This window comes from Eulemur rufifrons, chromosome 19, assembly GCF_041146395.1.
Source record: "Eulemur rufifrons isolate Redbay chromosome 19, OSU_ERuf_1, whole genome shotgun sequence".
NCBI lineage: Eukaryota > Metazoa > Chordata > Mammalia > Primates > Lemuridae > Eulemur > Eulemur rufifrons.
In genome coordinates, this window is record NC_091001.1 from 55,116,638 (window position 1) to 55,130,422 (window position 13,785).

At 34.1% G+C, this 13,785-nt stretch overlaps 1 protein-coding gene and 1 pseudogene across 3 annotated transcripts in view; both read left to right on the forward strand.

Moving 5' to 3' along the window:
- LRRTM4 (leucine rich repeat transmembrane neuronal 4) overlaps positions 1–13,785 on the forward strand; it is a 679,468-nt gene that overhangs the window by 420,813 nt on the left and 244,870 nt on the right. The gene's annotated exons all lie outside the window — the stretch shown is intronic.
- LOC138400089 (large ribosomal subunit protein uL30-like 1 pseudogene) lies at positions 12,740–13,495 on the forward strand (annotated as a pseudogene).

A 13,785-nucleotide genomic window follows, 5' to 3' on the forward strand; every position in this document is an offset into this window, starting at 1 on the left:
AAATAGAAAGAAATTATATGGACAGCTAAAAATACATATAGAAAAAATTAGCCGGGCATGGTGGTGCATGCCTGTAGTCCCAGCTACTCGGGAGGCTGAGACAGGAGGATCCCTTGAGCTCAGGAGTTTGAGGTTGGTGTGAGCTAGGCTGACGCCACGGCACTCACTCTGGCCTGGGCAACAAAGTGAGACTCTGTCTCAAAAAAAAAAAAAAAAAAAAAATAGTATGGAAATTCCTTAAAAAGTTAAAAATAAGACAACCATAGGAACCAATAATCTCACTATGCATTATATATTTAAAGGAAAAGAAATAAATACTTTCAAGAGACATTTGCCCTCCCATGTTTATCAAAGCACTATTCATAATAGTCAAAATATGGAATCAATCAAAGTGTACATCAATGAATGAATAGATTTAAAATATATAGTGTAAACACAAAACAGAATACTATTCAATCACAAAAAAGAATGGAATCTGTCATTTGTAACACCATGAATGAACCTAAAGGACATTATGTTAAGTGAAATTAGGCAAGCACAGAAAGACAAATATTGCATGATCTCACTCATATGTGGGAGCTAAAAAATTTGATCTCATAAAAGTAGAAAGTAGAATAGTGGTTACCAGAGGCTAAGGAGGGTAGTGTCAAGGGTGCACGGTAGGGTGACGTAATTAACAACAGTGTATATTTTTAAATATCTAGAAAAAAGGATTTTGAATGTTCTCATCACAAAGAAATGGCAAGTGTTTGAGGTGACAGATATATAAATTACCCTGACTTGATCATTATACAAGATATACATACATGGATACATCACACTTTACTGCATAACTAAGTATAATTATAATTTGTTATCTAAAAATGAGATAAAACTTTAAAAAGTAAAATAAAGAAAAATGGACTTACAAAGTTTATTCTGAAACTACAACCATGGAGGAGGGAGCTGGTTTCCAAATCTTCATTTATTTGGTTTCCTAAATTCAACCTCAATCCAATATATATCATCTACCTTGCCTAATACACTGAAAAATGTATGTGGTTCTGTATTTGAGTAAATAAACCTTTCCAACAACCATATGCAAAGCTTCCATTGCATTTTGTTCTATTGAGGAGCCAACCATCCACTAGCACTTTTAAGTAAGACTATCAAATTACAAGCTTGATGACCTTTTTCCTCCCTCTTATTACTGAATTTACTTAGGCTTAGTTGAAATTTATCAATTTGACAATCTCTTTCAGCTTCATGTGGTACGACCTTATTCAAGCTTCATTTAAAGTTTCAGTAGATTAAACAAGACCTGTTTATATTTAGTTATTACATGTGTAGCATTTGTCAAAATCTATGCCAGCATTTAGCAAATGAAGAGCTGTAATTGGAATTCATCACGATTATATACATGGTACAGAACATAAGGGAGATTCAAGATATGTGCCTTGTGTAAGAGAAGAGCAATTATAATTCAATTAGTATTTTACTAAATGAAATAAAAACATGGAAAATTTCTATAGGTTTATGAAGTCTTATGGATTTGGACCACAGTGAAACCCATGATGGCATTAATCAGATCATGGTTTTTACTTTTCTGCTGCCTATCTGTTTTGTAATAACAAGGCATGCATCAAGATAAGTTGATTTAGCCAAGAAGATACACACAAAAAAAATGCATATACTCTTGTTTATAAAGAGAGTTTATTGTCTTCAAGTAATTAACAGCTAAGAAAATGATTATTTAAAAAAGATTTCATTAATATTATCTGGTGAGAAAATTACTAAGTTGAGCTTTATTTCTTTTGGAATATTATCCTATTAAAATAATTTAAAAATAAGCTTCCCTTTTGTGAGCTTGATGTTGTTCTAATTATTTTGTAATAGTTTTTGGCTTTATATAAAGACTAAGGCAAAAATAAAAGGAAACAAACAATGTTCCTTGGAAATGACTAACATAAAGAGGAAATATTCTAATGTCAGGATCTAATCTGTGTATATAAATAAATACAAGTTGCTATTAAATTATTAATGTATACTAAGGTATAAAAAGTAGACTTTATTATTATTTTAAAATAGCATAATTTCTCAACAAATGGAAATTATTAATAGATTGGGGAGCAGGTTGTTTTATAGAAATCCAAACATAATTTAACTTTAAAATTGCTTCTGACTACTAGTCCTAAATGTATCTTCTAAAATTAGACAGAAATATTCATGGTGACAGAATATTAAGAGATACATATATCATTGATACTGAAGGAACTGACACTAATGTTTTAAAAAAAATGAAATAGCTTGATTAAAACAAATATACTTGAACCTCAGTTCATAGTATCCTCTGATTTTCATTAAAAAATTATAATGAAAGAATATTTGAAAGATGTTTTGGACTCATCTCACCGTATGTCCCCTGACTCAGACCTAAAGCCTGTATCAAAGATAAAACTGAACTACCCCTTAGTGTCTCACCCTAAAGTTATTCTGTCATCCTCTTGCTATATGATGTCAGATCTGTCAATCTTAAATATGTTATATATTTTTTCCTTAATATTTTATAAATTTATTACTTTTCTTTTTCTATTTGAGCCAAGAAAAGATTTTGATTGATTTTTTTTTCATTAATTTCACACATTGTTTTACTGCAAATAGTCTTGCTTCATTTTCTTAGGAACTGAATGGGGATTTAGAAGTCTATTGACCTCCACCAGAACTCTAGTATTGCAAATGCTATTCTACAGATTTTGCAGATTTTGCATAATGGAGCATTGCCACATAATGCCACATAATGGAGCATTGCCACATGTGTAATACAGTCCCTATACTAAATTGTTTTTAGTCTGATATGGGAGTCAAATATACAAAGAAATAAAATGCAACATGACATGGTTAAAGCCATGACAGTAGTGTATGAGAGAGAGAAACTTTCTGACTTATTCCTCTATTAACATTGTGTTGCATGATAACTAAGTCAGCAAGAAGACTCTTAATTAACTACATTTTGAGGACAATTTCTTGAGATCTGTCTTGGTAAAAAAAAAAAAAGAAGAAGAAGAAGAAGGAAACTAAAACTGGGCTAGGAGTAGGTCAGGAAACTGTTGTGCTAGCAGTTTAGTTCTATCAGTAGCTTAAATCTTGTGAACATCATACAAGTGCTAGTAGAGATGATGGAAAAAACTAAATTGAAGAGAGCCCAGAATTTTGTATCACTTCTGCATTTCACATGTGACATATATAATGCTTAAATAAGACTTCATAGAGTCTGAACAATCATTCAAAATTTTTCTAAGGTAAAAATTTAGTCATTAACATATAATGGTAACTTATGAAAAACAAAACAAGAGCAAATGCTATTTTAAGACTGCAGTTAGCTTAACATGCCTAAGGTCAAGTGAATTCTAATAGCAAAGCTGTGTCTGACTGTGCATGGCAAATAATAATCTATTAGGCAAATTTCAAATGCTGAAATTTTAATGCAATATGGTGATTAAACTATGCTCTTCATTTACTTCTTTTAAAAGTAGAGTTGAAAACCATAGTAACAATATTGAATTATTCCTTGTAATTTTTCTACTCAAAAGCCCATAGAAATTTTCCTTGGAAATATAGTAGATATTCGTTAGTAAATATTTAGGAAGAAAGTGATCAAAAAAGACACAGATGGGTACTTTATTAAGAAGGAAATCTTGTTACTGTAATCAGATGGATTCCTTGAGGACCACTAGGCTGTGTTTCACTTTGGCAAAGAATGCGAGTCTGTACACCTTGAGAGTTTTACTGGTCACTGGCCTCCTGCAAACACACTTCACTCCTAAAGTCCTCAAAAGAGTGGACCAGGTAAATAAGTACTTCCTACCAAGTACATTAATATAAAACCAATTTAAATTGTAAAATTAATGTTTAAAGAACACTGGCGGTCGGGCGCGGTGGCTCATGCTTGTTTGTAATCCTAGTACTCTGGGAGGCCAAGGCGGGAGGATCGCTCGAGGTCAGGAGTTCGAGACCAGCCTGAGCAAGAGCGAGACCCCATCTCTACTAAAAATGGAAAGAAATTATATGGACAACTAAAAATATACATAGGAAAAATTAGCCAGGCATGGTGGCACATGCCTGTAGTCCCAGCTATTCAGGAGGCTGAGGCAGGAGGATTACTTGAGGCCAGGAGTTTGAGGTTGCTGTGAGCTAGGCTGATGCCATGGCACACTAGCCCGGGCAACAGAGTGAGACTCTGTCTCAAAAATAAATAAATAAAAAAATAAAATAAAAAAATAAAGAACACTGGTAATCTATAATTACTAGGTTATTAAGTATGGAATGTCTGATTTCCTTAAGTACTAAATTTGACAGTTGAGATACCTGACATTTCACTTTGACACTTCTTGTTTTATTTTTATTATGAAGGTACATCCTCATTCTTTTTTTTTTTTTTTTTTTGAGACAGAGTCTCACTCTGTTGCTCGGGCTAAAGTGAGTGCCCTGGCATCAGCCTAGCTCACAGCAACCTCAAACTCCTGGGCTTAAGAGATCCTACTGCCTCAGCCTCCCGAGTAGCTGGGACTACAGGCATGTGCCACCATGCCTGGCTAATTTTTCTATATATATTTTAGTTGGCCAGATAATTTCTTTCTATTTTTAGTATAGACGAGGTCTCGCTCTTGCTCAGGCTGGCCTCGAACTCCTGACCTTGAGCGATCCACCCGCCTCGGCCTCCCAGAGTGCTAGGATTACAGGCGTGAGCCACCGTGCCCAGCCCTCATTTTTTCAAATACATATTTTGGCTTGTGATTATCTTTCAAATTTTTTTATAGCAATCTTTGTGAAACCATGGATAAGTCAAAAATTCATGTTATTTTTTGAATATTAGTTGTGTCATGGAACCAATGCAGCACAGATAGCTTGAAACATCAACAAAGTGTTTGAGAAGGATGTGACTAAAGAATGCATAGTACATCGATGGTTTGAGAAGTTCCATTCTGGTGATCTTCAGAATGAGTCATGTGGGTGATCTGAGACAAAGGTGGATAATGTTGAACTGAAAGTTGTAGTGGAAGCGAAATCATTTCAACCTACGCATGAATTAACAGCAAGGTTTGACGTTACTATCCCAACAATATTGGACCATTCAAAATAAATCAGCATGTTAAAGAAGCTGGATAGATGGGTACCACATGAATTAAATGAGCTTCAGAAGAGAAATCATGTCAAAGCCTGCCTTTCTTTGCTGTCACGACACAAAGGCAAACCATTTCTGCACCGTATTATTACTTGTGATGGAAAATGGATTCTTTCTGACAATCCCAAGTGTTCGGCACAATGGTCGGATAAACATAAAGTGCCAGAACACTGTGTAAAACTGAATATTCATCAGAAAAAACTAACGATGTCTGTTTGGTGGTCCAGTGCTGGTATTATCCACTACAGCTTCATGAAACCCAGTAAATCGATTACAGTAGGTGTCTACTGCAACCAGTTGGACAAAATGATGAGGATGCTTGTGATTAAGCAGCTGAGATTGGTCAATAGAGACAGACCAATCCTCTTGCAAGACAATGCTCAAGCACATGTTGCACAAACAATGCTGCTCAAACTACAACGGCTGGACTTGGAAACTCTCTGTCATCTACTGTATTCACCAGACCTTGAACCAACTGACTACCACTTCTTCCAGGCTTTGGACCACTTCTTGCAAGGAAAAATACTCCATTCTCCACAAGCTGAGGAAAACCCCTTTGGCGATTTCATCACCACTTGCTCTATAGGCTTCTTCGCTGCTGGCATAAGCAAGCTACTGTTAACATGGCAAAACTGTGTGGACAGTTTAGGGACATTCTTTGATTAATTGTAGTGCTTCTGATTTGAGATATAATAAACTAAACTTTTGACTCAAAATTGGACATTTTATATTTAATGACCTAATATTTAATTGTGTGCAAAAATGAACTCTGGTCGTAGATGTTCCAAGCTGAAAACAAACAGAGAGACATATTTTGTCTATTGTGAGAGTATGTAGAAATATCCAACTTGTCTACTTAAAATATGTTTAAAATAATCCTCTTTATTTGAGCATTTACATTTTTTAATGGAGATTTGTGTACCCTCTTTGCATGAGATACAATGTGTTAAATTAACGTGAGGCTTTTCTTTGCTTAATGCGGTAATAAGGGTAACAGTGACAAAAAAAGTGATGGACATTTGCACATTTTTTGTTGGCAAGTAATGGTTCAAGCATTAAGAGACAAACAGAACATTTAGGAGCTGTTGATATATGATACTTGTGATTACATGCAAGGCAGAATTAAACAATGCTTATAGAGAGAAATATTATGGCTCACAGAGATTTTTGTGACTGAGTTCCTTACAAATTCAAGACTTATAAAAAGATAACAGGTGGCCATATTGTTTGATGACAAACATGAACGTTATCTCTAACATGGTTTGAATAAGTTGCTTTAACACTCATTATATTGGACACATATCCTTGTTGGGAGATCAGGCTCTGTGATGTCCACATCCTTTCTCTCTCTGTAGTGGAGAAAACATGAGTGCATTTATACTACTGGATACCTACATGATTACACTCTGACAGTGTAATCCCACTCCACTGCCTTGGTGACATGACTTGCGTGAGAGGGAAATTGGTGAAATTGGTGAAATTGATTCCCAGAGTTCCAGCCATTCATGGGCCTGCTCAGTCAGGGCCAAGCAATTGGTAGGGTGATCCAAGGATCGTAAATATCTGAGTAACCTGAAGTTTATGCAGAATTAAATAGGGCTCAATCACTTCCAGAGACTTTTAGAGAATTCCTTCACAACCTTAGGTGAATAAAGAATTGCTGTGCTTTGCCTGGTCAGCAGGAGATTTATTTAAGAAATCCTTAGGTTGGTGTGGGAGGTATATGGATAAAATATTTCTCATCTTTTTGCTTCAGTTACTATTAAAATTGAATCTATTGGAAAAGACTCTTCTTCCTCCTAGAGATACAGTTTTTTCAGTTTACTAGCCAAGAGCCAAACTTATTAGCTCCAAATATCTACTCTTTGTATTGATTACTTAGGAGACTATGAATAAATAGCATAATTGTTCCATAGAATAAATAATTTTTAAGAGATAAGATATATTTGTGTGCAAAGAAAAATGCAATATTTAGAAAATACCAAGAAGTAAATGCATGGCAAGGATTGCAGGAACCTAAGGGTTAATAGAAATCTACTTTATCTAGGTTGGTCAGAAATTGCTCTGTTGAGAATGAGATATCTGAGCAGGATCCTTCAAGAAAAATTTCTAAGAGACAGATTTTTGTTTGCTAGAAAAATTAATAATGGTCCAGGTTTTGAAAACTGGCCTGAGAAAAGGAACATATACTAACATAATGATACTTTAGTCCATGAAATTGTGAAATCTCTATGTAGAAATGTGGATAAAGCCAGAAATGCTACTTGCAATGTAATGAACTTTATTCTGCAATTACTTTACTTTTCCATCTTTTCCTATACTCACATATTTCTCTTCAATATTTTTCTGACTTTGTTTCTTATGCCAACATAAAGCTTTCCTCTAATATTTCTGCTTTATGGTCTACATTCTTTAAGCAGGCAATCCAGTGCTAGTCATGCATGTGAATAAGTTAGCAATTTGTATTCTTTAGCTTTTATTTTTCCTACTCTCCTAGTTTTTCAGGTGCTTTAGCTTTTATGTGGTAGCATCCACATTGCCATAGGAATAATATGTCTTAATTAATTAAACATCAAAACTAATTCCTGGGGAGTTAGACTCTTTAATACTCTAGAGAGGTGTGGTTGAAGTCTGGAATCTGAAACCATTAGGCTGCTTCACAAGCTTAATAAGATCTAATCTAAGGGAACAGAGTGTGGAAAAAGCCCCTGCTGGGGGTTAGATGCTCTCACAGTACATATTTAGTATCTTGGGAACATTTTCTAAATTAACTTCACTTGTAATAGCTAAAAACTGGAATAAACTCAGATGTCCTTCAACAGGTAAATTATTAAACAAACTGTATGTGAGACATTCATAACATGAATAGTACTTAGAAATAAAAGAGATCATTAATACACACAGTGACCTTGATGTCCAGAGAATTATGCTGAATGGCAAAATTCGGTTCCAAAAAGTTACTTATTGTATAATTCCATTTATATACAATTCTTCAAATAACAAAATTATAACAACTTATGTGGTTATCTCAAGTTTTCATTAAAATAAAAGCTAGTAAACTCTTATTTTTATTTTAAAAAGAGAGATAAAAAAAATTATAGAAACACTGAACAGCTAGTGTCACCTGAAGTTATGAAGGGGCTGGGAATGTGAGAGAATGAGCCATGGTTATAAAAGGGAAAGAAGAAGGACATTTGTCATGATAGAAATGTCCTGTGTCTTGACTGCATCAATGTCAATAGCCAGGTTGTAATATTACCTATAGTTTTACAAGATACTACCTTTGGAGGAAACTAGGTAAAGGATACCTAGGATTTGTCGGTATTTTTTATGATTGTATATGAATCTCCAATGATCTCAAGAAAAAAAATATATTTTCAAAAAGCCTAGTTAATCACTTTTGGAGAATGACAGGGAACCAATTTGTTTTCTTGAAAAGCAGTAAATTGCCTTTAGCCTGTGTTTCAAATATGAACTGTAACATTGAGTAAACTAATAGTAGAGGAAGGAAAGCTTCTCTCTATGGAATTATTCCTAAAAAGCAAATAAAAAAGAATATTAGAATTAGAATATCATCATGTCACAACTCTCAAAAAGTTAATGAATCCAGGAACAGAATTTCAGTGATTGCTAACATCACCAAAAGATAAACAAGCACACGTGCTATGCTTCCTGAAGACAGAAAACATCTATAGCCTTAACAAAGTGATCAAACGTGAATCCAATCAAGCCTCTCAACTCAGCTGCCTATTTTCAGGAAATACAGGAGGTAAAAGAACTCCTAAAACTGCACCATTATTATGATATTAACAAAATCCAGATTGTGAGAAATCCAAATTTCCCAAGGGTTTTCTACCTATAAATAGTAGAAAAACAATAAAAAAGGGAGAGAAAATCTGAAGATTGAACACAAAATATATTATATTTTTCAAAATAGAGGAAGATTAAACTATCTTGTCTAAAGATGTACACTTTAGTATTAAATATAGAAAAACTCACAAGAAAGTGATTGCTATAAACTTCAGGAGAGCAATTTATGTGTGTAGGAAAGGAGGGAGCTATGATTGAACTGAGACACTTGGATGAGACTTCTAGAAGGCTGGCGAAGTTCTGTTTCATGACTTGGATTGTGGTTACAAGGATATCCACCTTATAATGTTCCATTAAGCTCTGCATATATTTTCTGTTTTTGTTTTAAAGATTTAAGAAAGGATTCCATTGTAAAAATTTCCTAAATTTTCAAAATACATTGAAATCCTTATTTTAAAAGTTTTATTATGTATTATGTATTACATTAGGATGTACAATGTTTGTATAATCACTTGCCTTTGTGATTTTCCAGTTTTTAAGTACCAATAATAACTATATAGTAAACACACTTTTTATTAAGAAAAAATCTTGAAATATTGATTGCATTATACTTTCAGCCTCAGGCATTGTGGTCCTTTGCTTACTGCCCCCAAAGTAAGGAAAATATAAAACTGTGATGGCCTGAACATCTGCAATGTAAGTCTTTATTTAACATTGAAGTAATTTGTCTCTTCCTTTACAAATTGTTTTTTTCTATTAGGTCACTTAATAAAACATTATTAAATTTTAAGAGACAAACAAGAAATAAGATTTAAAGTATAAGTAAACAGCCTTATTAATATTAGAAATTAACTGAAGTACTAATGAAAAGTATAAGTCCTATCTCTAATGTAGACTTTTACATGGCATAGATTATTATCACCCTTCATCCCTAAATGTGGGGAATTGTAATCTAACATCAGATCCCCAAGGAGAGAAGTTTGTAGATTTGTGGTAGAAGAATTTTTAAAATATTCTGTTTTAGAAATATCTCTTCTTTCAATGAAATTGATATTCAGTATACAGGGAAATGGTGATTTAATTTGTCAATATTATTTACAGCTCCATGGCCAATATTGTATACAATATTAATATATTAAGAATAAAAAACTAATTATGCATTTATTGCTTACATAATTATGAGCTAATTATGCTACTAATGGAAAATGTTTTTCATTGCTGTTAGACTTCAATAAAGATTTTTTTAATATCTTTACTTGGCATTTAGTGTGCAATAAATGTCTTCATAAATATAAATTCAATGCTTTCTTGAGAGAGCCCATTTAAAATAATAAATGCATGTGACAATGATCTTGTTTAGAAAATATGAGTTTTAAATACTGAATAGATTACAACCTTTGTTGGTTCCTTGAAGTTATTGTTCTTTCTTTGTAGCTGAAGTTTAGAGCCATTCTTCCCAAGAGACCTTATTTCTGTTGCAGTTTTCATTTGCTTTTCAACATAAAAACTCCAGGTAACTGGATTGTGATTGTCTCGAAAGATCTTTCTTTCTTCTCATCTGTGTGCTAGTCTATTGGGAGTTAGAACATAGTTATTAAGTATAAAATATGTCATAGGTGAATTACTCTTACTTGGTACAATTAGTAGAACTATGTTCTCTGGTATAACAAGCAATTAGAACCCAGCAAGAAATAAACTTTGTACATTATGACATATTGACAAAACTGGTAGTAAAATGAATATTTCTAAACATATCATTATTGAAACATAATTACCATAAATAAATACTATTTATAAATCAGAGAGATTTAAAAAGAATTAAACAGAAAAGCCTTAAAGAAGGTTGTAATGCAGGCTTTTAGCACATGTTAAGGCTAAAGCATATAAGACTATAAAACATTAATGTTCAATTTTCCCAAAAAATTAACATCTCTTAGGAAAGAAATAGATTAAAATAGACTGAAACAGATCTTAATGAGTCAATCTTACTTTCATTTATTCAATTATTTATTTATTCATTCAAAAAATATATTGAACTTCTATTTTTTGCCAATTTCTGCTCTAGCATATGGCAATGTGAACAAAACTAGGTCCATGTTGTCAAGCACCTTATAATTTAGTGGAAGGAGAAAGATAATAAGCAATAAAATTGATAATATATAATAGTCCAGTGGTAAATGCTTTGAATAAAAGAAAAGAAAATTAACAGAGAAATGGGAAAGGTGTGAGGGAGTGCTATTTTATATGAAATAGTTAGACTATCCTCTCTGATATGGTGAAAATTAAAAAGGGGTTTGAAGTAAATGAAGGAGTTACAGAATGGCAATTTGAGGGACTTGCTTCAGAAAGAGGAAATGGTAAGTATGAAAGTTCTGCAGTATTTGAGGGATAGCGAGAAGGCCAAGTGCAGCTGGAATGACAGCTAAGGAGGCTAGAGGAGGACAAATCCTATAGCACATGGCAGGACATACTGGGGAAGTTGGACTTTACATGTTAAGATGGGAAACCATCAGAAATCTTGCAAGAGAAGGTACAGTCTATCTGACTTATGTTTTAAAAGTTTCACTCTGGCTTCTGTGTGGAAAAGTACTGGAGAGTAGGGAAGAAAGTACAAAAGTGGAATCAGCTGATTAGGAGCCAAATACAATATTCCAGCTCCAAAGTAATGATGGTTTGCACCAGGACAGTTGCTGCAGAAGAGGTAAAAAGAAATCCAATTCTTGGTATCTTTAAAAGGTATTTGATTTAGTAACATATGAGATGTGGGATACAGAAGAAGAAGGAGTTGACAATCAGGCTAAGGTTTGGGGCCTGAGCAACTGGAAAACTAAAAATACTGTATTGATACAGACAAGAAGGGAGGAAAAATAGATGTTCAGGAAGAGATGTCAAGCAGGCAGATAACTGTATTTCTAAATTTAATTCTTATAAATAAGTATAATACACTATATTAATTCACACACATACATCTTCCCCTCTCTCTTTCTCTCTCTCTCTCTCACACACACACACACACACATACACACATACACACATGGAAATAGAGTTAGGAATGAAATAGTATTTGTTATTGACTGGAGACAGTCATTTGGGTGGTCATCAGACACAGATGATATTTAAAACCACATGACTGAAAATGACCATTGACACAAATATGCCTTGAAAAGAAATTTCAGGACTAAACCTTGGGACTCCCCAATATGTCCTCCTCCTTGAGTAATCCATGATCTATAATGATTCATAATTGTTCCAGTGCCAATGTTTGGTTTTAAGCATGTGGGAAAATCAGGGTATAACTAATAAATGACCTTAAAATAATTGTGAACTACTTGGAAAAGGAAATTAAATCCTTATCTCAGATGTTACAGCTAAATAAATATTGTGTAAATTAAATAAATAAATGAAGACATAAAGCCACAGGACAGCTATAGAAAAACATTTATTTGATCTCAAAGTGGTAAAAGCAATTTCCACTATTCTTAGTGGAGAAAATGGTAAATTAATGCATAGTAGACTTAGCTACCTAAATTTTTAAAAAGATAAATATTTGGCATGTCAACAAAAAACATAATATTTAAAGTAAATGGCAAATGTAGAAATATATACTTTGTTAAATAGCAAAAAATATACATGTATGTTCTACACAATATACTATAAGCTGCATTTATAAATCTGGAGAAATAAATTCTCCAATGGAAATATGAGAAAATAACATTAATAGTTTAATTACAAAGGAAGAAATAAATAACACAATCCAAAAATCTCTTGAGTAGCTGCAACACTAGAAAGATGGCGGAGCAAGAGGAAAGGAAAAAAATCTCTTTGGTTCCAGAAAATCTCCCGAAAAAGAGGAAGGCTTACCAAGCCCTCAAAGCCACCTAGGCAAAGAAGGCACTTTTGGCAAAGAAAGAGCAGAGGAAAGGAAAAGGGCCCAGGTTTAAGTGACTGGAATCATTTCTACATGATTCCTGGCAGCAGCAACACGACAGGGTGCGTCTCAGACAACTAGAATTGAAACCTCATGCCTTGGAATTGCCAGATAAACATTCCTTGGCCTTTGTTGTATGCATCCAAAGGATTAATGGGGTGAGTTCACTGTTGCAAAAGACCATAACAACTAAAGAAAATTTTCAGTGGCGTCTTTGTTAGAGTCACCCTGCAGAGCCTAAAATTGCTGCGAATGGTGGAACCTTATGTGACCTGGGGATTTCCAAATCTGCAGTCTGTCTGGGAACTCATCTTGAAACATAGACAAGCCAAGGTCAAGAATAAGACCATCCCTCTGACAGATAACACAGTGATCGAAGAGCACCTGGGGAAGTTTGGTGTCATTTGCTTGGAAGACCTCATTCATGAAACTGTCTTCCGGGGAACTATTTCCAGGAGACCTCATGGTTCTTGCATCCTTTCCAACTCTCAGTGGCTCGTCATGCTACCAAGAATAAAGTGGGCTTCCTCAAGGAGATGGGCTCACCTGGCTATCTAGGTGAACGCATCAAACAGCTCATCTGCCAGCTGAACTAGACCCAGAATTTCTGAAAGCACCAGGCATTGGAAGCATATGTTTTTGGGCTTTGGAATTACCTAGTATCTTCAGAGAAGATTATTTTCTGCTCTACAAAAATGAAGGGAAAGGTCAGGGGAAAGACAGTCGGTTATGCTCATGGCAGGAACCTCCAGCGCAGTCCAGTTCCAAGGAAAAATTCCAGTGTTTTCCACTTAGGCTGCTGCCACATTTGGAATCACATGCCATAGAGAAAAGAGTCCTGCTTTGTCAGATCTTCTATCCTGAGGTTAAACATTGGTGAATGATG